The sequence below is a fragment of the Ambystoma mexicanum genome, chromosome 2q (genome assembly GCF_040938575.1).
Source record: "Ambystoma mexicanum isolate Mex_15411 chromosome 2q, UKY_AmexF1_1, whole genome shotgun sequence".
NCBI classification, from domain to species: Eukaryota; Metazoa; Chordata; class Amphibia; order Caudata; family Ambystomatidae; genus Ambystoma; species Ambystoma mexicanum.
The window spans coordinates 457,923,387-457,948,847 of record NC_090924.1 but is presented as its reverse complement, the minus strand read 5'-3'; the positions used below and the strand labels follow the sequence as shown (position 1 = coordinate 457,948,847).

The following is a 25,461-nucleotide window of genomic DNA, read 5'->3' as shown; positions in this document are numbered from 1 at the left end:
TCTGCCCCAAACGAAACAAAACAGAACCAATGGATGTCGGAACCTTCGAGGTTCCTAAAGAGGGTGACGTTCCAGAAGCAGCTCAACTCACGAAATCTGCCTGTGTTTACACCTGCGACGCAGAGGTGTAGGGTCGCCAGACGCGAGCAATGATTGACTCCGGAAGTCTACAAACAGCAGTCAGCTCTGATCTGGTAGGTGAAGTGCCTGAGTCGAGTAGAAGCATTTCCATACCTTTTGTGCATGTTGACGTGAAAAGATACCCAACTGAGGGGATAAAGATAGCAGGGGAACGAATAGATGTAAGGGCTGACGTGATGCCTGTGTTGCTGGAACCACTCCTGGTCGGATCAGATGTACCCAATCTTCCCCACCTGATGAAAAACATAGAGAAGAACTGGTTGGAAAGCACTCCCTTTCATGACCAAGAAATTGCCACACCGCCCATCAAAGGGAGGAAAAGCCGGGCAGATAGACGAAAGGTCAAGCGGGAATGGGGTGAACAAAATATGTACCCAATCACAGTAGATTGGAAATTAGACGAACAGGGAGATAGTTTCCGAATGGCTCAGGAGTTGGACCCTGTGTTGAAACATGCATGTGCATCAGTTGGGGGGAAAAACAAAGCGGGAAGGCTCCCTATTTCATCAAAGACCATGGCTTATATTACAGAATTATGCAAGGCCCTGGATGGTGAAACAGTCCGGCAGCTTTTGGTACCCAGTAAATATTATAGGCCTGTACTGGAAGTGGCTCACTTACAAGTAGGAGAAGGTCACTTGGGAACTGAGAAAACTACCCAAAAGATATTGACAAGATTCTTTTGGCCTGGGATGTATGGCCAAGTAGCCAGGTTCTGTCAGCATTGTGGGGAGTGTCGGAAAAAGAATAAAGCCAACATCACGAAAGGTCCCTTGCATCCCATGCCTCTAATACTCGAGCCATTTCACTGTATCGGAATGGACATAGTTGGACCGCTAGATCTCACTAGTTGTGGACACAAATATCTACTGGTGATAGTGGATTACGCGACCCGATACCCCGAGGCATTCCCTTTGAAATCCACCAACGCTCAGCAAATCTGTGATGTGTTAGTTCCTCTCATAGCCGGAGTGGGTATTCCCAGAGAAATTGTGACCGATCGAGGCACTAATTTCATGTCTTCAATACTTAAACAGGTATTTGAGACCTGTCATATCGAGCAACTTAAAACCGCCGTTTATCACCCACAAACGGCCGGATTGGTCGAGAGATACAACCAAACTATCAAGCAAATGTTCTGGAAAACAACCACTCCGGGAGAGAGGAACTGGGATAGGCTGCTATCCTGGATGTTGATGATGCTACGTAACGCACCACAGTCATCGACTGAGTTTGCGCCATTCAAACTTCTCTTTGGCAGGCCAGTTCGAACCCCGTTAGACATATTAAAGGAGGGATGGGAGGAACAGCCGATACAAGAGATTACCCTTATCGAATATGCTTCCCAGTTGAAGGAAAGAGTAGAGAAGCTACAATCTGTGGCCCGAAATAATCTACTACAAGCCCAAGGAAGATGGGAACAATATTACAATCAACACACCCGGATTCAAAGTTTTCAGGTGGGTGACCAAGTCTTAGTGCTTCTAACAACCACTGAGAACAAGATGTGAGTGGCGTGGAGAGGTCCTTACACTGTAGAGGAAGTTCTAGGACCAGTAACTTACAGGATTCGCCAACCGGACAGGAAAGTGCCTTTGCAAACTTACCATGTTAACCTATTAAAAAAATGGATAGAGCCTGCTCCCACGTCGCAATGATTAATACTGAAGAAATACAACTGAACATCTTCCCCAAACCTCAAACCTGGGGAAACCTGGGAAAAGAAACCCTGAACATAAATAAAGAGTTGAACACAGCTCAAAAGTTAGAACTATCATCTTTAGTTGACAGGTATACAGATGTGTTCTCAACCATTCCGGGGAGGACCACGCTAGCTTACCATCATATAAATACGACCCGAGGAACCACGGTCAGATTATGCCCTTATGGAATCCCTGAAGCTAGGATTCAGACCATCAATCAGGAAGTTCAAGAGATGGTTTGATTAGGAGTGTTAGAACCCTCTCATAGTGACTGGTGCTCTCCCATGGTGCTAGTGTCTAAACCGGAGGGATGTTCATGGTTGTATGGACCTCTGAAAGTTAAGTATCCAAGTTTGACGCATACCCAATGCCCCGGATTGAAGACCTCCTGGACAAACTTGGAAAAGCTAAATTTCTTACTACCATCAATCTCCCAAAAGGGTATTGGAAAATACCTCTCCATCCTCCGACAAGGAGAAGACGGCCTTTGCATCACCCCCAGGCCTCTATTAATTCACTGTACTCCCTTTTGGTCTTCACGGGGAACCCGCCGCTTTCCAAAGACTGATTAACTCACTGATCAAAAGTCATGAACACTACGTGGGGGCCTATCTGGATGATATCATGGTTTATAGTCACACTTGGCCGGATAATCTGAAACATCTGGTTGGCATTCTCAAGACCTTACAACAAGCAGGTTTACACATCAATCCGAAGAAAACCCACCTGGCAAATTTCCATACAAAATACCTTGGGTATTTTGTTGGTCAAGGGACCATCAGACTTCAACTAGAGAAGATGGAGGCGATACAACAGTTACAGTTCCCAGCTAACACCTGACAAGTCCGAGCCTTTCTTGGATTTGTAGGATACTATTGTCTGTTCATTCTACATTTCTCGACTATTGCAGCCCCTATAACCGATCTCCTAAGATCAACTGCCCCCTCCAAAAGGGAGTGGCAAAAATGAAAAGACGGAAGAAGTCTTTAATTCGCTCTTACCGATCAAGCCATACTACAATGTCCTGATTAGGATGCACCTTTCTTCCTGCATACGGATGCAACTGGGACTGGTCTTGGAGCAGTTTTATACCAAAGTCAAGGGGAAACGGAGAGACCATCCTAATTATCACCCGGAAACGACTTCCACATGAAATGGGTGACGTGACCATCGAAAAGGAATGCCTAGCGATAAAATGGGTGGGGGAAGCTCTTGGGTACTACCTACTGGGAAGACATTTCACCTTAGTAACAGATCACATCCCATTGGTTTGGGTATCCAGGAACTAGGATACTAACCCCAGAATTTTAAGATGATTTCTTTCTCTACAGCCTTACTCCTTCCAAACCATTCATCACCCTGGTCGTTTGATGGCCCAAGCAGACTTCTTATCACGTGCTCATGCCCTTCCTGAACGTAAGGGCTCAGGAGTGGGGCGGGGGGCGGTGAAAGGGTTGAACCTAAGAGACTGTGCCACGAGGAGTTGCCTTGCAACATCAGGCATCACGGCAATGAAAGGGTAAAAGGGTGAATACAAGGAGGTGGTCCTTAGGGTTTAGATGGACAGGTCATCCAACGAGTAGGAAATGTACTACCAGCTGTGAAGGTGATTTTTTCTAATACTGGTCTGTTTGTTGACAGGGAACACCTGGGTTGGAGCAGATCGTCAGTTACAAGTGGGCATACTAATTACTGAATCCCTATACGGAGGAATTTTTCGGTTAAGTTGAACCAGTTCTGGATGTTTAATCAACCGCGTTGGGCTGCAATTTCTGAAAGAGACTGAAGGCTGTTGTGCTAAGTGTGCGTTCGTAAAAATTGAGAAGAAGCCTGCTACGTAGTAAAAGAAAAGACTACACGTCTCGTCTTCCTGACTCGCTCTGTGTCCACGGTGAAGAGGGGCGCTGTCAGTAATCATTCCTTCAGCTGCTGCCATAGAGGAGCAGCTGAAGGGGCGTGTCTTTCCCCTTGTTTGCCATGGCTCAGTCAGCTGGTGGAGGTGAGTCATCGATCGCAGCAGCCACCAGCGTGTGGAATACAGAGTGTGTAACTGACAAGGCGAATTTCCTTCGGCCAAGCTGGAGAGAGAGAAAGAGAGAGTGAAACTGACGTTCAATACCTGAGTGAAATAAGCACCTATGTCAAGAAAAGAGGTGCGTTAACAGAGTGAAAAGAATTAAATCTAGAAGTCAGGGTACGATATGACGTAGCAAAAGCCACCTGAAGTAACATGGGAGAGCGTTTAGTACCGATCCTGAAAGACATTACCAGAATTGCCCAAGGGAATTCTCCAATTAAGACTGCAGGGAAAGTGGTGTAGAGAGTCAAGAACAAGATAAAGTGTCAGAACTTTGGGCAGAACGGTGGAGAGACCATAACATAAGGGGAAAAGACTGTTTTATCTAGGGGCAGTTACCCCTGCAGTAAGGAGAAAGGCACTCACTTGTTTGCGGACTGTGGTTCTCTTAATGCAGAAAGTGTGGCATGGACAAAAATGTTTGCAGTTTGTTGAACCTATGTTTTGAAACATTCAGTGAGTGCTGTCTTTTATCCCACCACGAAATTGTGACACCAAGTCTCTACACAGTTCAAGGAGAAATAAAGTAACTGTAATAATACAGAACACAAACCCCCAATAGCTACTAAACAGAGTTGCACACCAAACTGAAACGAGGTGACTTAACTCATGGCACGGCAGCAAAGAAGAGTACGTCATTAAGGAAGGGACGTATATGGCGGGGGCTGCCTGCCTTTTGGTTGCTGCTGGGGCATGACCTGTCCACCGTCTTTGATTGGAGTCTTCCTCATAGACTCATGTTAATACATGAAGTTTGTTACAACAAGACTTGTTTTTGCCTGTAGAAGTTTATTTTCTTTGCTGCTGTGGTGTTAGTAGTAACCATGATAATGGAGGTGTCGACGAGGGGACCTTAAGGAGGCACCCATATAACCGGGCTGCGTCCTCCTTCCCCCTGGATAAGGGGGAGGGGGCGTGCGAAAGCCCCTGAAGAAGAAAGGGGCGGGGATGCCTGCGAAACGGGAACGAAAGCCCGCAAAAGGGCAAACCAAGGCAAGGGGTGAGCCAGGCAATATAAGTGGGCTCAGCCAGCAGGCAGCTTCTTAATTTCACTGCACCAACGCTGGAAAGAGTCCGGGAGCTGTTGTTTGTGCCTATCAGCTAGAAGGTCACTGCAGCAATGCAGCATTTTGCAAGTGCCGGCGTCGAGCAGGATCAGCACCAGAGGTTTCGAGTAAACTCTTCATGGTGCGCGTCTATGAGGAGCGGAACCCACGACAAAACAGACCAGCACATGACGAATTCCTGAAGCCGACCGGGCAGGAGGAATTCAAAAGCAGTTTGAGCAGTGCGTGTGCCACTGCCCCGGAAGACGCTGTGCAGTACAGAATTGTGAGGAAAGTGGAGAAAGGCAGTGCGTGTGCCGCTGCCTGGGGGACCATCGGCCTACACACACTCGGGTGAGTGAGGATCAGAGAGAGTTAGAGCGGGCAGTGTGTGTGCTGTGAAGGCCGCTGCCAGAGGAGACCCGGAACAGGGCTCCAACGAGGGGCTGCGGCTTCGCTGAGGAGCAGAACAGCTGACCAGCCCTGGCAGCAATTGCTTTGGGACCATTAAAGCATAATGGCAAGGCCTGAGTAGTAACCGTGCCACGGCGGTAATTAATAAAGCAGCCGGAGGACCATGTGGAGCAACGTTAGCATGCCTGACTCCAGATCAGGAGGCTGCGTGTTCAGATCACGCTGGTGGCAAGTGAGTCATGTTGCACAGTTCGCAGAGACCTTCAGCACAAGCAAAAGATTACGAAAGAAGGGGTTGGCACACCAGGAGGGAGCAGTGCAGAAAAAGGCCTCGAACAATTTCTGCAAATGGCAATGATGGCAGCAGCCAAACACGGGCCAATGGGTTGCAAAAAATTGCAACGGAGCTCGAAGGTGAAGTAGCTGGACCTTCAAGGGACAGGTCGCAGTCCCCATAGTTATTTCCTGCCTCTACAGAGGAACTGGCTATGCAGGAGCTGATTGCAATGGGAGAAGAGGACCTGAGGGGCCAAGAGGAGGAGGACATGAACTACAAAAGCAAAGGCAATTAGGCAGCAAACGGAACTCACCAAGAAAAGAAGAGAAGCTGGGAAAACAGCGGGGGAGATAGAGGCAGAGGGAAGAAGCAGGGGCCTGTTGCCACCCCGGCAGACCCTCTCATAAAGGTTCCAAGGGCGAGCTTCAGTGGACACAGCATGCATGCAACCATCACGGCAACGGAGGCACCAGAGGGACCTGCATCCTTGGAGCAAGTAAAGGTATAGTGATGCAGTGCTTACAAGCATGGGGCAATGGGCAAATGCTTTGTAGGAATGTCAATGCTTTTAGCCAAGCAGGGGGATGCTCAGAGAGGTGTGGTTAATGGGCCAGAAGGGTATTTTGGGGCTGGTACACTGGGGTAAGCGGGTAGCGCACGTGGTGTATTGACGGTGGGGGTAGTCTTGCAGCTACAGCAAGTGACCACAATGGCGGCCAGCGGCCAGGGGCAAGGGAAGATGCCTGGGAGTTATACCAATTATGGGAGAGGGATGCCAGGGTTTGCACCAGTGCGGGCAAAGGGAAATGCGTTAGTGTGGCATAGCCCTATGTTGTACAAGTTAAGGGTTTGGCAAAAGGAATTTATTGATATTTTCACCTTGCTTGATTTGGAGAAAATGTGTCTTAACGTGCGCCAAATTTCAAAGAAGGAAAAGGAGAAGAAAGGCAGGGAGAGGGTGAAGGCGGAAACCATTCACAATTGGTTGGCAGGTTTCAGAATGCTGGCATCCATTATGGTAGAAAAATTCACTGCGAATGCGGGTGCGCTATGGATGTATGAACAGTACATTCATACCGCTTACTTAACTTATGGGTGTGATGCATGGTTAAGATATGACAAAGGTTTCCATTTAAAGAAAAATTAAGATTTGGCCGGCTATGTCATGGGAAGAAGTGGATGTTACAGGTTTCATTGAAAAGCTGGTAGCAGCAAAAGAAGTGGGGGGAAAGGGCACAGGTTGAGAAGCCTTATTATATGAAAGAGTAATTGACATATGGGGACAGGAGGAGGGGATTCTTTTGTGGGCTCTCCTCTTGGGATAATAGATCCAGCTATCAACAGGGGGAGCATGCAACATGCTAGAAATTTGAGCAAGGCTATTGCCCTTTCGGGAAAAGGTGTAAATTCAAACGTGCATGCACTAAATGTTCAGGGAGTCATAGCATGATGTCATGTGATTGGGAGGATCGGGGGAGGGGGAGGAGCGCTAACGCAAAACAAAAAGAATACAAAGCGAAATTGACACCTCTCTACCTACACCCATACTCCTTGCCGAATTGTTGCCATTACTAAACTCCTACCACAACAGTGCAGATGCAAAGCTAATTTGGGAGGGTTTTAGGAGGTGGGGGTTTGTAATCCCTTACATCGGTTCAGTAGGCAACATGGAGGCTGACATCCTGAAGTCTGTGCTAAAAAAGATCGAGTTAGTGAAACAGAAAATTGCAAAAGAAGTTAGTCTAGAATGGGTGGCCGGTCCTTTCGCCACCCCAACTTGGAAAACTTTAAGGTATCAGCCTTGGGATTGGTGCCCAAGAAAGAGGAAGGGCAGTTTCGACTCATCCAACACCTATCCTTCCTAGAGGGGCAATCGGTGAACGATGGCATCACAGAGGAAAACTGTTGGGTGAATTACGCCTCCTTTGAGGATCCAGTGGAGCTGGTGAAGGACATGGGGAGAGGGGCACTAATGGGGAAGGTAGACATTGAATCTGCCTTCAGAATATTACCAATCAACAAAGGAAGCTATTGTTTGCTTGGCTTCAAGGTCATGACAAATGCTTGCCCATTGTTTGCTCAATTTCCTGTGCATAATTTGAAAATGTAGCACGTTTTTGGAATACGCACTAAAACAGAGTGTCATGAACGGCAAAGTGATGTATTATTTGGATGACTTTCCGTTTGTCGGCAGGAAAGGGACAGATGAATGTGGCACTTTAATGGACAAGATCAAGGCATTGAAACATGAGCTGGGGGGTTCCCCTAGCAAAGGGAGAGACAGTTGGCCCGCTCTCAAGGCTAACATTCTTGGGAATTGAGATTGATTCAGAGGAAGGAGTAACAAGGCTGCCAATAGACAAAGGGAAGAACCTAAAGGACACTATCAAAGGATTGAAAGGCAGGAGCAAGGTCACATTGAGGGAGCTACAGTCGTTGGCAGGGAAATTGAACTCTGCTGGTAGGGTGATCCCAGCGGGCAGCGTGTTCGCCAGGAGCACTGAGCTAAAGACAGTGGGGCTGCAACATGCATCCCAACACGTCTGTCTGGGTGAGGAAGTAAAGGAGGATTTGAAGATGTGGGACGGTTTCCTGGATAGGTTTAATGTGGTACTACCATGGAGGGATCAGTGGGCCAGTAGTGAAAGTATGATGCTTTTTATAGGCGCTCGCGGGTTTGGTGCAATACTGGGGAATGAATGGTGTGGGAATGCATGGCCCGCATCCATGGCATGAAGAGGGCGTAACCCGAGACCTCGCACTGCTGGAGTTGTTTCCCATTGTGGTGGCATTTCGGCTATGGGAGACGTCATTGGCCAATAAAGGGTGATTATGTGGTCAGATAACCTAGCAGTAGTTCAGATCATAAACCAAGGCACATCGAGCAACTAAGGGTATTGAGGTTGCTCAGGGAGCTTGCAAAGAGCTTGCTCTCTTTAAACTCTGAAGTAAGAGCGAGACACATAACGGGGCAAGGAATGTAGCAGCTGACTCTCTCGTTTATAGTTGGCAAGGTTTCGGGAGACCAGACCAAAGGCAAACGAGAGGATGACCCCCTTCAAGGGCCAATGGTGGGGCATGATTGGGAAAGTTTGAGCACACTGATCAGCACAGCATTGGCGCCATGCACAGGAAGGCGATACAAAGCATGTTGGGAGCGGTTTCTGACTTTCAAGGAAGGTTTCCTGGAGGAGCATTGGGGGGGATCCCCTTTGCTCGCCTTTATCGGGTGGGGCTGGCAGAACCAGAAAACCAGAGTTTGGGTAGCTTACCACCTAGCAGCAATAGCCCACTACCACAAACTGGGAGGGAAGCCTGGCCCCACTAAGTAACATTATATCACAATGACTATGAAGGGTTGGGCTAAATGCACGGAGAAGAAAGTCAATCCAGGTGCCCAATAGATATTTTGAAACTCCACAGGTTGATGGGAATACTGCCAAAGACGTGCCAAAACGAATGGGAGGTTGTATTTTTCACGGCGGCTTTCACCTCGACCTTCTTTGGGTTGTTTCTCGTCAGCAAGTTGGTTCCTGAGAATAAGAAGGGCCGGGGTACTGAGTTTCTAAGACTGAAGGATGGCATGATGGCAAGGGATCAGGCACAGATATATCAAGGTCTAAAAGGGATCAGAAAGGGAAGGGGAGAACAATCTCATTCTAGGACATTACGGAAAGCCCATGCTGTCCAGTAGTGGGTCTGGCTGCATACCAGAAAATAAGGCGGCCTGCAGGAGCTGGTGCGCCTCTCTTTTTTCACAGGGATGGGGCGTCCTGGGCAGGTATCAGTTCAAGAGCGTGATAGATAAGGCGCAAAAGGACATGGAAGTAACAGAGGGAGTTTTCGTGTGATTTTGGTCAGATAGCCTAGCAGTAGTTCAGATCATAAACCAAGACCCATCCAGCAACTAAGGGTATTGAGGTTGCTTAAGGAGCTTGCAAAGAGCTTGCACACTTTAAACTCTGAAGTAAGAATGAGACACATACCGGGGTAAGGAATGTAGCAGCTGACTCTCTTGTTTATAGTTGGCAGGGTTTCGGGAGACCAGACCAGAGGCAAACGAGAGGATGACCCCATTCAAGTATCCGTATCAGTATCAGTACCCGTATCAGTTCAAGAGATTGATGGATATGGCGCAAAAGGACATGGGAGTAACAGAGGGGGTTTTCTGGACCACTCGTTCAGAATTGGAGCTGCCACATTAGCAGCAGTGCTGGGCATGAGGCCAGAATCAATCATGGGGTTAGGGGGATGGAAGTCTAGCTGTTTTAAGAGCTATATAAGACTGGACAAAATGTGATGCTATTGTGCCACCTTCTCATCTCTCCTCAAAAAACAGCAGCCGCAAGGAGGAAGCGGTTTGTTTGGGGGGTCGGTCATTCGTTCGTGACAAGGGTCAGGGATAAATGGACCCCAGAGAGGGACAGGATGACTACAAGTGAGCATCGGGTCTGGTGGCACGGGGTGCCAGAGATGAAATGTGAACAGCTGGAAGGGCATGTGCAAAGGCTGTTGAGTAAACATCCCAGGCACGATGTGCTAATGATTCATCTGAGTGGAAACAACCTCACAAGCCTGGGTAGAGGGGCACTAATAAGGGAAATGATGGGCACCCTACAGAAATTGGCTTCCCGGTTAGGAGACACTGAGATCGTGTGGTCTGTGGTTATACCTAGGCAAAAGTGGAAAGGAGCTGAATGTCATTCAGCCGTGGAAAAATCAAGAAGGAAGTTGAAAGGGGCAATGGCCAAGTTTTTCAGGGGCAGATGTTTCACCCCGGTCAGGCATGGTTTGATTAACCTAAAGTCTCCAGAGTATTATGAGAATGATGGAGTGCACCAGTCTATGGCGGGCATGGATTTTATTTTCTGGAACTTGTTCACAAGGTTGCTGTAGCTATGAGCCATGGATGGGGGGGGGACCACGGAGGGGCGTGGACCCCTCAGTGGCGTGACAGTGTTTTAGCAGCCAGTGACACTATGTACTACAAACAAGCCGTGGGAAAGCGGGAGGGGTTTTCGCTCCTATTGCGATCAATGTTCCTCTGAGGCCTAGCGGCAAGGGCGCTGGAGGTATCTAAGAGGGCTCGGCTTCCCCTGCCAAGAACGGCACTCCTCCAGCCCAAGATCACCTGCAAGGGCAGTTGGGGTGCAGACAATAATGGTTGGGGGAGCTTTGGCCTAGAGTGGACTGGTTTGGAAAATGGGGGAAGCAATGTTGAAAGATGGAGCAGCCGGCTGGTCGCTGCACCTGAAGAACAATTTTACAAAGTTTTGTTTTTCTGTGATGACAAACATGTTTTTCGTAATGTTGGGATCATAAACCTGCAGCCGTTTATGCCAACAAAGGAACAAATGTCTCTACCTGCCTTTTTTTCCAGAGTAAGGGGAGGTAAGTGTAGCGAATGGAAAGAGTGACGCTGTTGCTATATTTATGGACATGTGGCCAGGTTATGGAGGTGACGACGAGGGGACCTTAAGGAGGCACCCAGATAACGGGGCAGCGTCCTCCTTCCTTTCCCCTGTATAAGGGGGAGGAGGTGGGCGAAAACTCGCAAACGGGCCGGCAGCCGGCAAAGAAGAAAGGGTGCAGGATGCCCGCAAAACGGGAACGAAAGCCTGCGAAAGGACAAACCAAGGGAAGGGGCACGAGCCAGACAATATAAGTGGGCTCAGCCAGCAGGCAGCTTCTTAATTTCACTGCATCGACGCTGGAAGGAGTCCGGGAGCCGTTTTCCTCCCACCCATCCCATATACCCATCCTACATAGGGAAAGCTACAGCAAAGGGACCGAAAAGTCTTCACCGTTGCAGTCGCAGAGCGGTGGGGCAGTGTTTTGTCGGCCTGTGACACTGTAGGCACTACAAACGAGCCGTGGGAAAGCGGGAGGGGTTTTCGCTCCTCGCAATCAGCGCTCCTCTGAGGCCTAACGGCAAGGGCGCTCGAGATATCTTAGAGGGCTCGGCTCCCTCCGCCAAGAACGGCACTCCTCCAGCCCAGGATCACCTTCATGGGCAGGTGGGGCGCAGACAATAACGGTTGGGGGAGCTTTGGCCTAGAGTGAACTGGTTGGAAAATGAGGGAAGCAATGTTGAGATGGAGCAGTCGGCTGCTGGCCACACCTGGAGAACAATTTTACCAAGTTTTGTTTTGCTGTGATGACAAACATGCAGTTTTTAGTATTGTTATAATAAACCTGCGGCCTTTTATGCCACCAAAGGAACACATGTCACTATCTGCCCTTTTTCCGGAGTAAGGGTAGGTAAGGGTAGGGAATGGAAAGAGTGACGCTGTTTGGACAAGTGCCCAGGTAATGCATAATATGAAGCCTCCTGTCTTGAAATAGAATTTGTATTCACACACGCTAGGTGGAATTGGGTTTGATCTGGGATTAAGGGGTGGGGAGTGAATACATTTTAACTCGTTTCAATCCCCGGAACCCTGTAGTTTTTGTTTTCTGTAACTGGTGGGTCAGCATTTTCTGAACTTCTATTTGTAATGCGTGTGTTGGACTGTTGGTACTCGGGGATCTTCTCTTTCTGGAATCACGGTAGCTCCTCCCACTCGGCTTTCATGCGCCTTCACTTAAGCATGTGACTGGCTTTAACGCTTATCTCGTGCTGTAATCCGGTGCCTGCGATGCTTTCGGCGCCCCTATTCATCCCAGTAGAGCTGGGTGAATATCAACCATACGGGCCAAAGGAAGATGATGCACGTCCTGTCGTTTTCAGCTCTGGACAATGTCACCATTCAAATGGGACGCTCGTCCCTCGTGGGACATGGCGAAGCAGGTGTGTACTGTGTTCACTTCACTAGCAAGGCCGCAGTGTTTGTTTTCTAAGAACCAAGGTAAGGGGCTCTCGGTTGCGCTCATCGAGAGTTATTGCTTTTGCTCGCAGTTTTATCTGTATCAAGTTTCCGAGGCAAAGCGGGGGTCCACCCGCCTGTATCCTGGACTTGAGCCCTGGCTGCGGCTTTAGCACAGCGCAACTCCAAATACCCCGGCCCAGCATGCGAGGGCCGTACACAGTACACTCACGCTTCTTGGGCTTGCAAAAAAAGGTGTTGTACGCACATCGAAGCGTGATTCCGTTGTCAGTTCAGTAACCTCAAACGCGCTAGCGTCTGCTTCTCGGGAGGATAGCTCAGGGGGAAGGTGCTCGCCTTGGATGCAAGATGACGTGAAGACATGCAGGCTCGATCCCCGGGTCCGTGCTTACAAACCTCTGGGTATTAAGCGCGTTATAAATAACCAATTACAATTACGTCTTCCAATGTCAGCAATCGGGATTTTTGCTTGCATGTGCAGGACAGATTCTAGACTTTTACAGGGACAAACACCAGAATGCACCCCAACCCGCTCGCTCACTACCTCTCCAACCTTATTAAATAATTGCAATTTAAATAACATTTAATTACTTTGTAGACCATGTATACAACATTACAAACGGATTCATTTTCACCATCCTGTGTTTATTATTATCTAAGAAGGAACTCTTTGTGCTGCAATTTTCCAACAACTTCGCTCTCAATTGAAAGTGTAGCAACACTGTATCGCTCTTCATTTGGCAAATAGAGCACCCAGAGGCTGTTCTAAATGCTATGAGAAGACTGGAACAGAGGTGGGAAAGAAAGGGAACAAGTTAGGTGGAGGGGGGAAAAGAGGGAAAATTCCAGCTATTTTAAGGTTAGGCTATAGAGTGCCTTGAAGCTACTTCAAAGCGCTACCTGGGAGGACGAGAGAAGTAAATAGGCGGTGAGGTGAAACAGTCATGTTGCCATATGATCTGACTGCATAGCACCAAACCTGCCAAATGGTATGAGGGCATGATAAAAAGCTGCATTATACGGAAGATATTTGTCAAAGGTTTAATTTTCTTAAATCAATTCACACAAAATTCAAATTAAATCTGACATATACCCGCGTATAGGATGGCAATAGCTTGAACATGGCATGGCTACTTAGTCATGTGATGGAGATAGCTGCCTAGTGCTGTGAGTACCTAGGCAAATAATGATAACTTGTGGCAAATAATTGCACCTGGGATTGATCGCGCATGTGCCACATGCTCATTTCAGGCATGGGATGACACCACGTGACAAGTTAGAACCATGTTTGGACCAACTGGCCCCTTCATCCTTCTGTGGGCAATTAAACCAGTACCATCCGTGTTTAATAAAAACGATTGAATTACTTAGAAACGGTCTATCTACATGAAGCTCTATAACGATCACCAAATTATTATAATTATATGATGCACGTATAAGGCCAACACATTGAAATGCCCATTAGATTGTGTGAGTTGTATGATGGCAACAGCTGGCCATTGGTGTACCGGCCAATGATGCAAGCACTTTACTGTATGATATGTTATGTATGTGAATATATCCTTGTGAAACCTAGCAATTGATGGTAACTTGGAGGCTCCTTAAGTCGTTTGCATGGAGTGCGAGCAGGTTGATGGGAGCATTGATGAAAGCACAGAATTAGTGTCAAGAGAGGCCTCGTATAGTGTGATCTGGTACATGCGCATATCAACCATTTACTGTTATTTGCTACTTCTGTCATTTCTTCACCCTAAAAGGGAGCCATGGAAGCGACCACAAGTAAAATATTAGAAGGTGTATGGGAGGGGTCCAGACGGAGGCCAAATGGACATGAATGTTTTATTTAGAAATACTGACATCTGGGCTAGAAAGGTCAAGTTGCAAGCTACTAACCAGGTATCAAAACTCATCCGACCCACACCCGGTACACCATATATTATTGATCAAGAGCCCATTATTACTAGCCAGATGCAAGTGCACAGTTTGAGTTCAGCTGAAATGCAGGATTTTTCCCAATGCATCACACTAAACCGACTGGATCCTCTCGGCCAAATCAAACCCTGAAGGTTATCTCTGCAATTATTTACTCTATCCATTTTTTGAACATGGCTTTTGCGCTCCTACAACTACATTTGCGAAGTATCAGTGTATGTTTTTGAAAGCTGTGAAAAAAGACATTGTTTCGCCCTGCGGGATGTAACGGAATGTTAGTATACACATTTATGTGCAGTGCAAAACCACCTAATGACCATTCACAACACAAATAACCCCTTGCCGTACATGTACAGGTTGTATAGCTTGAAATTTGAAACGATGTATTTTTTGGATATACTCGATGTCTTTTTAAAAAGCATGTAGACTATGTATAGCTCTCTCGGTGCACACCTTTACTTGACTGTTATGTGGCACTCTCCCAGTTCTGAGACGTCCACGGTTATCACTTTGCTTCTCTTTCCTGCTCTCGCACTGCACCTGTTCCCCGACTCTTAGTACAGACTTCTTTCTCAGTACTGAAACCTATAAATGAGCTTTTTCCAGTGCACCTCCACCGATCATACATTATACACGAATGTCTCAGTAGTGTGGCATTGACTGCAAATTTCAAAATACATTTGCCTCCGCACGCTTCAGGGTACCGTACAGAGGAGTTCAAACAACTGTCATGACGGCTCACTGGGTGAACGCATCTGCTACACGAGGTGTTTTGAGTTTTACCTACCGAAGGCAAGCAGATGTTCAAAACGATGCCGACCGACATTGTGGCCATGCGTTAGTTAGTCTTAATATACAGATATTCAGACTGTTTTTGGTTTGAAGGAAGGGAAGTGCACATGATAAACGACCCTGTGGCAACAGCCTGTGTTGCCTTGTCCTGGTCTCCCACAGTGAATCTCAAGATGGTGGGAGGTAAAACCCAAATGTCTTTCTGGCAGTTGGAGTTCCCATTACTTACAGGAGGCTGTAACTTTTAAAGGCTAATTGGGGTGAGTAGTTCAGTCGAGGTACCATACTATAATTCTGAGAAATGCATAATTCACAGAACGAGTAATTTTGTAAAAAATGCAAAACATTAAAATTTTAGGTATTTCTGATTTTCTATGTCCATTTGATTTGGTTGAACTAATGGTGAAATATGAACGACGATTGGGTGCAATGTGCAAAGACTGAAAGTGTTAATGGGTCCTGAGGAAGCCATTTCTATGAAAAATATAAACTGAAACTTCAATGCGACATTGACTACCTCAATGTTGATTCATATCAAAATGATTGGGGTTGATGATGATTAAATCATGCAACAAATCATTGTAAGATGAGCTATTGAGTGTCCTTTTTAGAATAAAATTGCAATATTGTCATAGGAAGTGTTTGTGTCTAGCTAGTAATTGTTTGTCTAGATATTGCCCACATCATTGGGTGTAATCCTGATGGGGATGGCTGGGTGTTTTTGAATTTGTTTTTTAAAATTAATTTTGACTTATATGTTCACACATTTCTCCTTTTGTGATTCATATCATTTTGCGTTATAGGATGCATCTCATTGTATGCTTTTAGGTGTTTTAAAGTAATAATATAATTGATTATATTGGTATGTCTGTTACCTCCACTAATGAGGCAAGGCGCAAAACAGTTTAAATGAAAGAAAAGTAATTGGTTTAATTTTGCTGTTTGATAGGAACATTTCTTTGGTATTCAGAGACCTTTGTGGCCTGCAGGTTCAAATGATTGATTTGCCATAGGGCGCATGTATGCAAGGCGGGCTGAAGATGTGAGGGGTGACATTTCAAAATTATGTTTGGGACCCCTTTACCTACAGCTTAGAAAACCAATCTGATGCACCTGTGGGGCACATAGATTATAAAGGAGAGATGAAGGAATGCAGCGAGGAGGGGGGTGGGGGGCTTAATGGCACCAGATATTTATGGAAAAGGCAGCCAAGATGGAGCTGAAACAGTAAATGGCAACTGAAAAGCTATTACACTCTATTTGTCAGGAATGTGCTAATGTAGTTGAAACCACTGTAAAAATGCAACAAGTTGATAAGAACGCTGCTGGATATTTATTGCAAGGCCCAAAAAAGGTGACGGTATGAGGGTGCCAGCAAAGGGATACTGTAACATCCGTACTACAAAGTGCACTTTTGATGTAGTGAATTACAAAGAAATACAATCTGTTCCTTTGAGATCAGATTGCCAACATGGGAGCAGCTGGTTGGTGTCCCCTGTGCCTCGAGGCCCATTTCAACTGAAAAGGATGAAATGCCCTAGCACTATTACTGCATTTTTGAGTCTGCTTCAATGAGTTGCCATTAAGTTGAGTAATAATCAGTGGCAGCTTGTCTCTAATGGGCAAGGCGGCGTCAACCCACCATAATGCACCCATTATGGAGGAGCCAGCCCAGTGAAACATTGATCACTCCCTCAGCTGTTTTCTCCAGCTGCGGGGGTTCTCCTGGGCTGGAAACACGGTTCCCTTTGAGAGTTCAGTTCCCCAGACACGCATGCTCATTGAGCCATGCATGGCTGGGGCGTTTTGCTTCCCCAGCCTTGCGTAGCTCATTGGAAATGCTGGCTGGTGAGCTGCATGTCTGTATGTGCCAGGGAATGCTCCTGCACCTCCTCGCACATATAGCTAGAGCAGGCTGGAGGGGGGTGTTTCGTCACCCATGCTGAGGCTTCAGCACGCATGTGCAGGATTCGGCAAGCTCTCGCTTCCCTATTCCTCTTCATGATACGCAGGAGCTGGAGCGATGGGGAGGAAACTTCAGGACTGGAGCAGAAGGTACCTTTATGTAAATTTTATTTAAATGTGTGTATGGATGCGTGTATGCTTGTGTTATGAGTGAGTATATGATGGATGCTTGTGTGAATAACTGAGTGCTTGCTGTGTGTTTGTGCTGGTCCGTGGAGCTGATTTTCGTGAGTGAACAAATTACTCATGTTCTTTTGGAAGAATTATTCTTTATTAATGTTCAACAGTCATTTTAAAAATGCCTTTTGTTGCACAATTCCCCCCTCAACCGGCCAAAATCTGCTCTTCTTCGGAGCACTGTGAGGCCCAGGGAACAGCAATGGTATTTTTCTACTGGGCATCCATCATAGAAGTCCAGTAAAAAATGCAATTCTTTTCCCCTGAGCCGCCACAGTGTGCCTTGCATACACACATAATCATGTCGAATGTGTGTTAGGCGCTGTGGGGCACAGCAATGATATTTATTGTACCAGACATCTATGATGGATGTCTAATAAAAAGGCTGATGCCTGCCTCCCCCCGCGCCTCGCATACACACATAATTATGTTGTTGTGTGCGTGTGTGAGGATCTGGTGACCCTAGGTGGGGCAGGCATTTATTTTTTTACTGGACATCTTATGATAATGTCCAGTAAAAATACCATGCCCGACGCCTGTGCCTCCAACATCTTCCATACACGCAATCACATTAATTGTGTCTGTGTGAGACACTGAGGTCCAGGGAGCAGGTATGGCATTTTGTACTGGGTACGCCCAGTAAAAATGCCATTCCAGTCCACTAGAATTCCTAGACCACGCATGCAATTTTATGCCTGACCCCTAAGCCCTCCTGCACCTCGAATGCACACATAATTATCTACATTCGAGGCACTGGAGGGCCCAGGGGAACAGCATGCCATTTATTAATGTGCCTTGGTGATGGATGTCCAGTTAAAAAAATGCCATGGCTGTACCCCGACACCCCAGCGTCTCACGCACATCTGCTTCCTGGACCCCTAGCATCTCACACTCACATAATCACATTCATAATTAATGTGATTTTGTCCGAGTTCGAGGCGCTGGGACACCATGTGGCAGGCATGACATTTTTTACGGCCCATGGATGTTATTATGTAGCTAGACTGGCATTTCAATGCAGCAATTCCAGCCATTTCTTATTGTGGTATGGCATTTTGTATTGGGCATCTTTGATAAAGCATGCATGTTAAGTGTTATGTAGCTAGACTGGCATGTTGGTGCAGCCAGTTTGGACATTTTTTCATACTGTGGGATGCATTTTTAATGGTAAAGCCAATTGCAGAATGTTCTTATGTGGGGTTAGGGCCATATATTGGCAGAACAAACATGGACATGTCTTCTTGTAGTATCATTTATAGTATCATTGCTGGCATTCTCTGCAAAAGCAACCGTGAGTATGTTCTTATATGGGAATACTAGGGTACAGTGGTGCAGTCGGCATGGATATGTAGTGCAAAGGCAGTGTGAAATTTGGACAAAGGCATCATGAAAATGTGTTGGAGAAATGCTCCTGTGCACTGTTGGTGACTTGCATCTGTTGGATTTCTTCATATCATACAAAAACAATTGCAAAAGGTTTTGTTACACTCGATCGTTATGGCATATCTGGGAGAAATATTTACGCCCCCTCCACTTAAAAAAAAATCAGCAGCCGCCACTGGTCACACCCATTTACTGACTCAAACTCAAATCTTTTGTGTGACCGCCCTCCCTCCTCCTGGGAGTCCAGACTGCTTGGTCAGAAAAGGTTTGCCGCTACTTGGCGGGGGAGTCCACCCCCAAATCGGGACACTTAATCTGCCCTGTAGCAAAACAAAACCATTTTTTTGGGGTTTATACAAGCGCTTTAACAGCGTTCAAGATATCAAATGTTTCCTGCAAATACTGTCCTATTTCTATACATTCTGACTATTGTGAATGAAGGGAACATCTGCATAAAACGCGCACAAGTAATTTTTCCTTATACCCATCAATCGTGGCAAGAGGAATTTTTGCACCATTGCAGGCACCCTTCACCGGGTTTCTTTCCCGCAATGTAACTGCTCGTGCGCGGTTACCATACATAACATAACATAACATTGCGGCCAGGCAATCCCGTGTCTGGGATCACCATTTCGCCTAAGAGATTCTGCGTGGTTTCCTTGCGCAAGCAAAGAAACGGCTGAGTCAGTGGAAATTAAAATAACTGCCGCCAATTTAGCAATGACTGTGGTCGTTTTCTGCCAAGCATCTGGGTTGCTTCGTGCATGCAGCGAGGCCCTGATTCGTTTCTGTGGTTTCTAGATGCCGATTCAGATTCGAGCAAAGCGGCTGGTCTGGTTCTGCATGGTACCTGTAGGGCCTAGGTTTTAATTCCATGCAATAGCATGGAGGATATATGCCCCCAGTACAGTTTGTAACCTGCAGGTTGGATATTCCAATACCGGTGAGGGAGAGAACCTGTTAAAATGATGGGGTTGGAGGTCATGGTGCCTGCAGTCAGGTATTCCAATCCAAATAAATGAAGTGTTAATGTTATTGGTGCACAGATCTGGTTGCAGGGCAGGTCCAGTAAAAGCATGCAGGAGGTTTGGGAGGGATTTGCAGGCTGCACACATCTGCAGTTAATCTACAGATCACATTTTGGAATCCCAGCAGTGTGAAGTCCAATTTGCATTCCCCAAAGGTTGCCAAAATTACAACCTTTTGAATGGGAGAACAGTAACATCCCAAGGTTTAAGCACTTTATAAAAAGCTCATTTAAAAACCAAAAATCAAATTGGGCTTTTTAATTCTCTGAGATGGAAAGACTTGGAAAGGACTTGGAATTGGATAGCTATCAAGGAGGACGTGTTGCATGTGAGTTGAGACCGTCCATGGGAAAGAGCAAGCCATGCCCTTTGCAGTAGAACAGTGAGCTGCAGTGTAGTTGCTTACCCTTAGCAAAAGAGCACCTCTTCCTAAAGTCTGTGCAGAAATGGTGTCATATTATTTTCTTAATATCGGGCATACTCCGACAACGTCCCTTCTTTTAGAAAGCACATTTGTTCCTGATTCACTTTCCGCTAATACCCGCCATATGCATAGATGCCTGCTAAGCCGTATTAGCGGAAATGTTCCATCTCTTAATCTGTTGCTCCCCCACTCTGATTTCCTCCCCTCCCCTCCCCCCTGTACTGTCCTTCCCATATTCTCCCATCACCTCTTACTATTGCCGGTCTTCCACTCCTAGTCTCCCACCTTCCTCCCACTCAACTGCTGAGGATTGAAGAGTATAGAGTGAAGAGAAGGGTTGAGAGTAAGAGGGGGTGGGAGGAGAGAGAGTAGGTGCTAGAGGAGAGTGAGAGGACCGATGGGACAGAAGAGACGGGGTGGGGGGGAGGAGGAGGAGGAGGAGGAGGAGGAGGAGAGGGGAAGAGGGGGAGAAAGAATATCAGGGGTGAAAGGGGACACCCCTGCCTAGTGCCCCGTGAGATGGCTAAATTCAGAGTGCAGTGGTTGTTCACTCTGATTGGGTCTGGTAGTTGGCAAAGAGTAGGCTGCGAAAATGTGTGCCAATGGGTATGTAACCCCAATCTACCCTGTGAAAAGCTTTGAGCATCTAATGTAACGACCCCCAGATCTTTCCCTTTCCTGTGGCTAATCTCGATCAAGTTAAGTACTCTCTGGATATCGTCATGACTATTTCTGCCTACTATAAAGCCTATCTGATCCTCGTCAACAATCCCTGGAAGAACCCCCATCAACTTGTGGGCCCACATTTTGGAATGTAGCTTGGCATCATTATTCGTTAGGGTGTTCGGGCGATATGAATCACAACAGGTTGGGTCTTTGCCAGGTTTGGGTATTTATATGGTTGTCAACATTCCCATAGTGGAGGTGATGGTGCCAGAGGCGGAAAACAAGTTGAACAGGATTGTCGAATCGAGAACCAGGAGGGAGCAAATCCTTTTTTATAAATGGTAGCCGTGTAGCCTTCAGGACCTGGAGCCTTATTTTTCAGAGTTTTAACCGCCCATTCCACTTCAATGGGTTGGATGTGCCCATCCAAGATATGGACAATATGAATGGGAAGTCGGCGAACGTGGGAAACTGTTGAGTGGATCCTCTAATGGCAGAAGTTCTCCCGAAAACATAAAGGTAAAATAATTTTGAATTATTAGTAATTCGTCCATGTCATCACAACGCAATGTGCCCTGCTCATCTCGCAGTGCTATTATGTTATTGCGTGTCCTGAGTTTTTAAAATATGTACACTTTGAGTCAGTTATACTTATTGCTATGGGCATAGTAGTGTTGCTGGGTCCTAATGATTGACTAAGCCGATCTTTCTGCTAAGTGCGCTTCAAGTTTTTTGCGCAGTTCATTTAATGCACTGAATGTAGAACGTGATCCCGCTTACTTGTGATCCTGCTGATTAACTCTCCCCTAACCACTGCCTTCATGGGGTCCCATACAACAGCCATTGAGTATTCCGTGCTGCTATTTTCCTTTAAAATAATTTGACATGTGCTATGTCCCGACAGAGAACCGGACCCCTCAATACCAGTTGTATAATTTTCAGGGGCGCGTAGTCGGCGAGGGCTACCCATAATCACCAACAAAACTAGTACTGGGGTGTGATCCAAAAGCGTGTGCAGGCCAATTTCCGTATTTATTGTCTTCATTTATTTTACTGTTATTCTATGTACTGTACTGCCCCCTCCCCCTTTCCGCCAGCACTTTTCACTCCCCCCCCCCCACCCCTCTCCCTGCACTTGCGCAATCTCAATGTCACCTGGCCTAGTAAGATTGTTGTCTCGGTCTTCCCTCTGTTCCCCTTCCCTTGCCTCTTCACGCCTTGAAACACTTGTTTATAGGCACATTATAAATGCCATATCATATCCTCACAAACGCATGGTTGCAGGTCACTAGGAAGCAATATCGGATCTAGTCTAGAAAAACCCCAATGTACATGTGAATAAAACGAGTAGTCCATTTGGTTGAATGAGTAGTGTCAATGTGCCAACCAGAGCAAGTTCCAGCAGCAATGCAGTGAACGCGATAGCGTTCCTATAGTCTGCTCTGGTCAGCTGTAATGATTTATCAACTTCCGGATTGGGGATCATGTTGAAATTTCCCCCAATCACTACTTGGCCTTCAGCAAAGGCCGTCGCTTGGGGGACAAAAGTGTTGATAAAGTGATCTTGCCCAATATTAGGAGCATACAGGAATATTAATGTGAATGCATGATCAACCAAAAACTCCTTAAAACAAATTAATCTGCCATGGGGATCTCTCAAAACCTTGACATTAGTAAATGGAACAATTCCAGCTATTAGAATAGCAACCCTTCATTTTATCTCCTCCCTAGAAGCGAAGTATTAATGTGGAAAGGACCTATGCTGCATCCTTTTCTCATCTTGCGACAGCAAGGGGGGAGGAGGGGACTCCTGTAAAAACACAATCGATTAATGAGGGTTCCAATAATTTCTGGAGAACCCATTTCCTCTTAACTGGGAAATGCAGGCCCTGGACATTCCAGGTCCCCAGACAGGAAGCCTTCCCTAACTCCTCATAAGACCTCATCAGGGTCATGGCCTCGGACTCGGGTATCTATGTGAGATAAGAGAACCAGTCAAGAGAGTCGTCTCCAGGCATACATTATATGAACTGTTGGCCCCACAGCCAACTTTCCCAACATTACCAAAGCCCCCCGGCCCCCCTTGAAATTCGAATGCTAAACATGTTAAAGAAAACAATACCAATGTATCCAGTGAATTATCAATACGGGTATCCAGACTTGGAGGGATACAGAACACAGCATTAGAGAGACCCCGAGGCCTGGCGTAAAATCACCAAGCGATTGTGAGACCAAGTGTCCAGGCGCAGATCAATGGGTGTGAGGAGACGCCAAGGTCCAGCCATCCTTCCAATGACCGGCAAGTTCTCTTTTGTCCCATGGCCATCCCCTCGGCCTCCTGGATTTCCCAACGTCTGACAATTCCTTTATCCAGCATGGTGTGGTGAGAGATGCCCATCCTCAACCTTGCCGCCACCTTCGGCACTACCGGATCTTAGTAGCACCCCCCCCCCTTCATGGATCGGATGGACCAGCATTTCCCCTGGTAGAAGAGGAGCGCCGTAGAGAACCCCCATTTATAAGACACCTCTTTGCTTTGTAGCTATTCTGTCATTGGACGTAGGGCTCGACTTTTGGTTAACGTTGAGGCTGCCAAATCCTGAAACAGCGAGAGTGCAATATTTCTGAAAGTGATAGTGGGTTTGGTGCGAGCCGCGGACATTATGCATTCTAGAACGGTGAAGAAGTGCACTCTAGTCAACGCATCTGGAGGTAGATTTTAATTCACATGAGATCTGGGTCTCTTGCAAAGGGTTCTGTCCAACTCAATATTCGCATTGGCTGGCAAGTCGGTTATGGATCGAAAGAGGCTTTTGACCAAATCAGTAAGGTCATTGTCCTGGACGGAGTGTGGAATCCCCCTATTGTAAGAAAAACAATTGACAACATTTTCGAATAAAGTTACACGCTCATAGACATATCATAGATAGATATATCAGGGCAATCCTTCTCCTCTTCTCAGGATTGTCCTGATATGTCTATGAGCGCGTAACTTTATTTGAAAATGTTGTCTAGTTTTTCTTACAATGTCAATTTAATGGCTTACTTTTCTTTAAATTACTTTTTAATTATTGTAAGTGGTAATTTGCCAATTGATTTGGTTACTCTTTTAGTCCATCACTGGTTCCTTTCAGTTAATATCATTGCGCATTAACCATGCCGGTCCTTTAATTTATTTCTTCCTTTTTACTCATCCAACATGGCGGCCCGAAATTAGTCCTATCTTTATCTCGCTCACCTGATTCCCGTAGAGGCGCCGGTCTTGACTGGGCGTATACCGTATCTTCAAAGGTGATGTGTAACACACGGCTGGCTCTTTGGGCTGGACCTCTGTGCACTGTATGTTTGACTCGAAGGGTAAGATGTCTGCAGATAGAAAATATGGGATTAATGAACTGGGTTATTGAATGTCTCTCTCTTCTTCCCTTTCTCTTCTCCTGTAGGACCCCGAAGGTTAACGCTCTCACCTTAGGTAAGTGAACGCCGTGCTCTCCATCTGCCTCGGGGCAGGGTGCTGTAACCAGTTTCTTCACTGGATAAGGGGAGCAGGCCTCTTGACTTCAGAGGGCTGCTGTCCGTCGTTTACTGCACGAACGGTAAGTTTCGAGTAATTCTAATGTCTTTAAAGTCTTTAGTAATGATGTCTCTTGTTTTGCAGGGTTCCGGCGATGGTGGATGACGGGCTGAAGTGAGTTGAAGATGGAGCCCGTGTGATGAATAGAAGCGCCTGGAAGCACGTAAGTAAGCGCTTGTTCCCTGCTTCACGATGCGCTCTAACTGTCTTTTTATTTTGCAGGTACAAGTTTGGAGCGGCTGCAGGGTGCCGGAATACCCACTGGGTTAGATGTGGAAAGGAGTAATGGCACGTGAGTATTAAAGTTCCCCAATGTCTTTAAACGCACCTTGTTTTGTCTTTCAGATGCGGGATGCAGCGCCGAAGGCCTCCGGAGCGTGCAAAGAGTTGGTAAGCTTTTGTCTTTTAGATGCCGGAATGCAGTGTGAAGACCTCCGGAGTGCACGAAGAGTAGGTAAGCCTTTGTCTTTCAGAATGCAGCGCGAGGCGTTGGTGACAGCCGATGGCCCAGGTAAGTGAAGAGCTGTCACTGAAGACCGTAATGCTAACCTGTTCTTTCTTGTCTTTTTAGGTGTTGCTGAAGACTGGATTCAGCATGGTAAGCCTTTTTCCTTAGGCCCAGGATCAGATGCAGAAGACCCGATGAGCGTTCTGCTGCAGAGGATGCAGAATAACGCAAAGCCAGATTCATCCATCGGGTGTGGTTTAAATAGCCTCCTGTAGTGCTTAGGTGTCTCATTCCACAGCCACGCCTAGGTAAGAAAAGAGTTCCTGCTTTCCAGAAGAGTTCCAGTGTTCTGAACCTAGGGAGTGGCTCCTGCCCCACCCAACAGGAAAAGTAGTTCCAAACAGAAGAGGATCAGAGGCTCAACTGGCAGGCAAGTAAGCAGCATGGTCTGCTGCAGGTAAGTCCACCCAAGCATTATGAGCCCGGCGCTTCCAGCGCTGGGACTGGGCATATTTATGAGCCTGGTGCCACTGGCGCCAGGACTGGGTCCAAAAGTTCCCAATTGGGACTGGTTGGCACTCGGAACC

At 46.7% G+C, this 25,461-nt stretch overlaps 1 protein-coding gene across 8 annotated transcripts in view; it reads left to right on the top strand.

The window, feature by feature from the left end:
• LOC138569515 (uncharacterized) overlaps positions 1-25,461 on the top strand; it is a 485,233-nt gene that overhangs the window by 108,842 nt on the left and 350,930 nt on the right. The window contains exon 1 of one of the 8 annotated variants that reach the window (XM_069647565.1): positions 5,323-6,160. The exons of 5 other annotated variants lie outside the window; for them this stretch is intronic. The gene's annotated coding sequence lies outside the window, so the exon portion shown is untranslated. Of the gene's footprint in view, positions 1-5,322; positions 6,161-12,291; positions 12,449-25,461 lie in introns of those variants that run through there. 2 more of the 8 variants (XM_069647560.1, XM_069647559.1) reach the window with 2 other exon arrangements.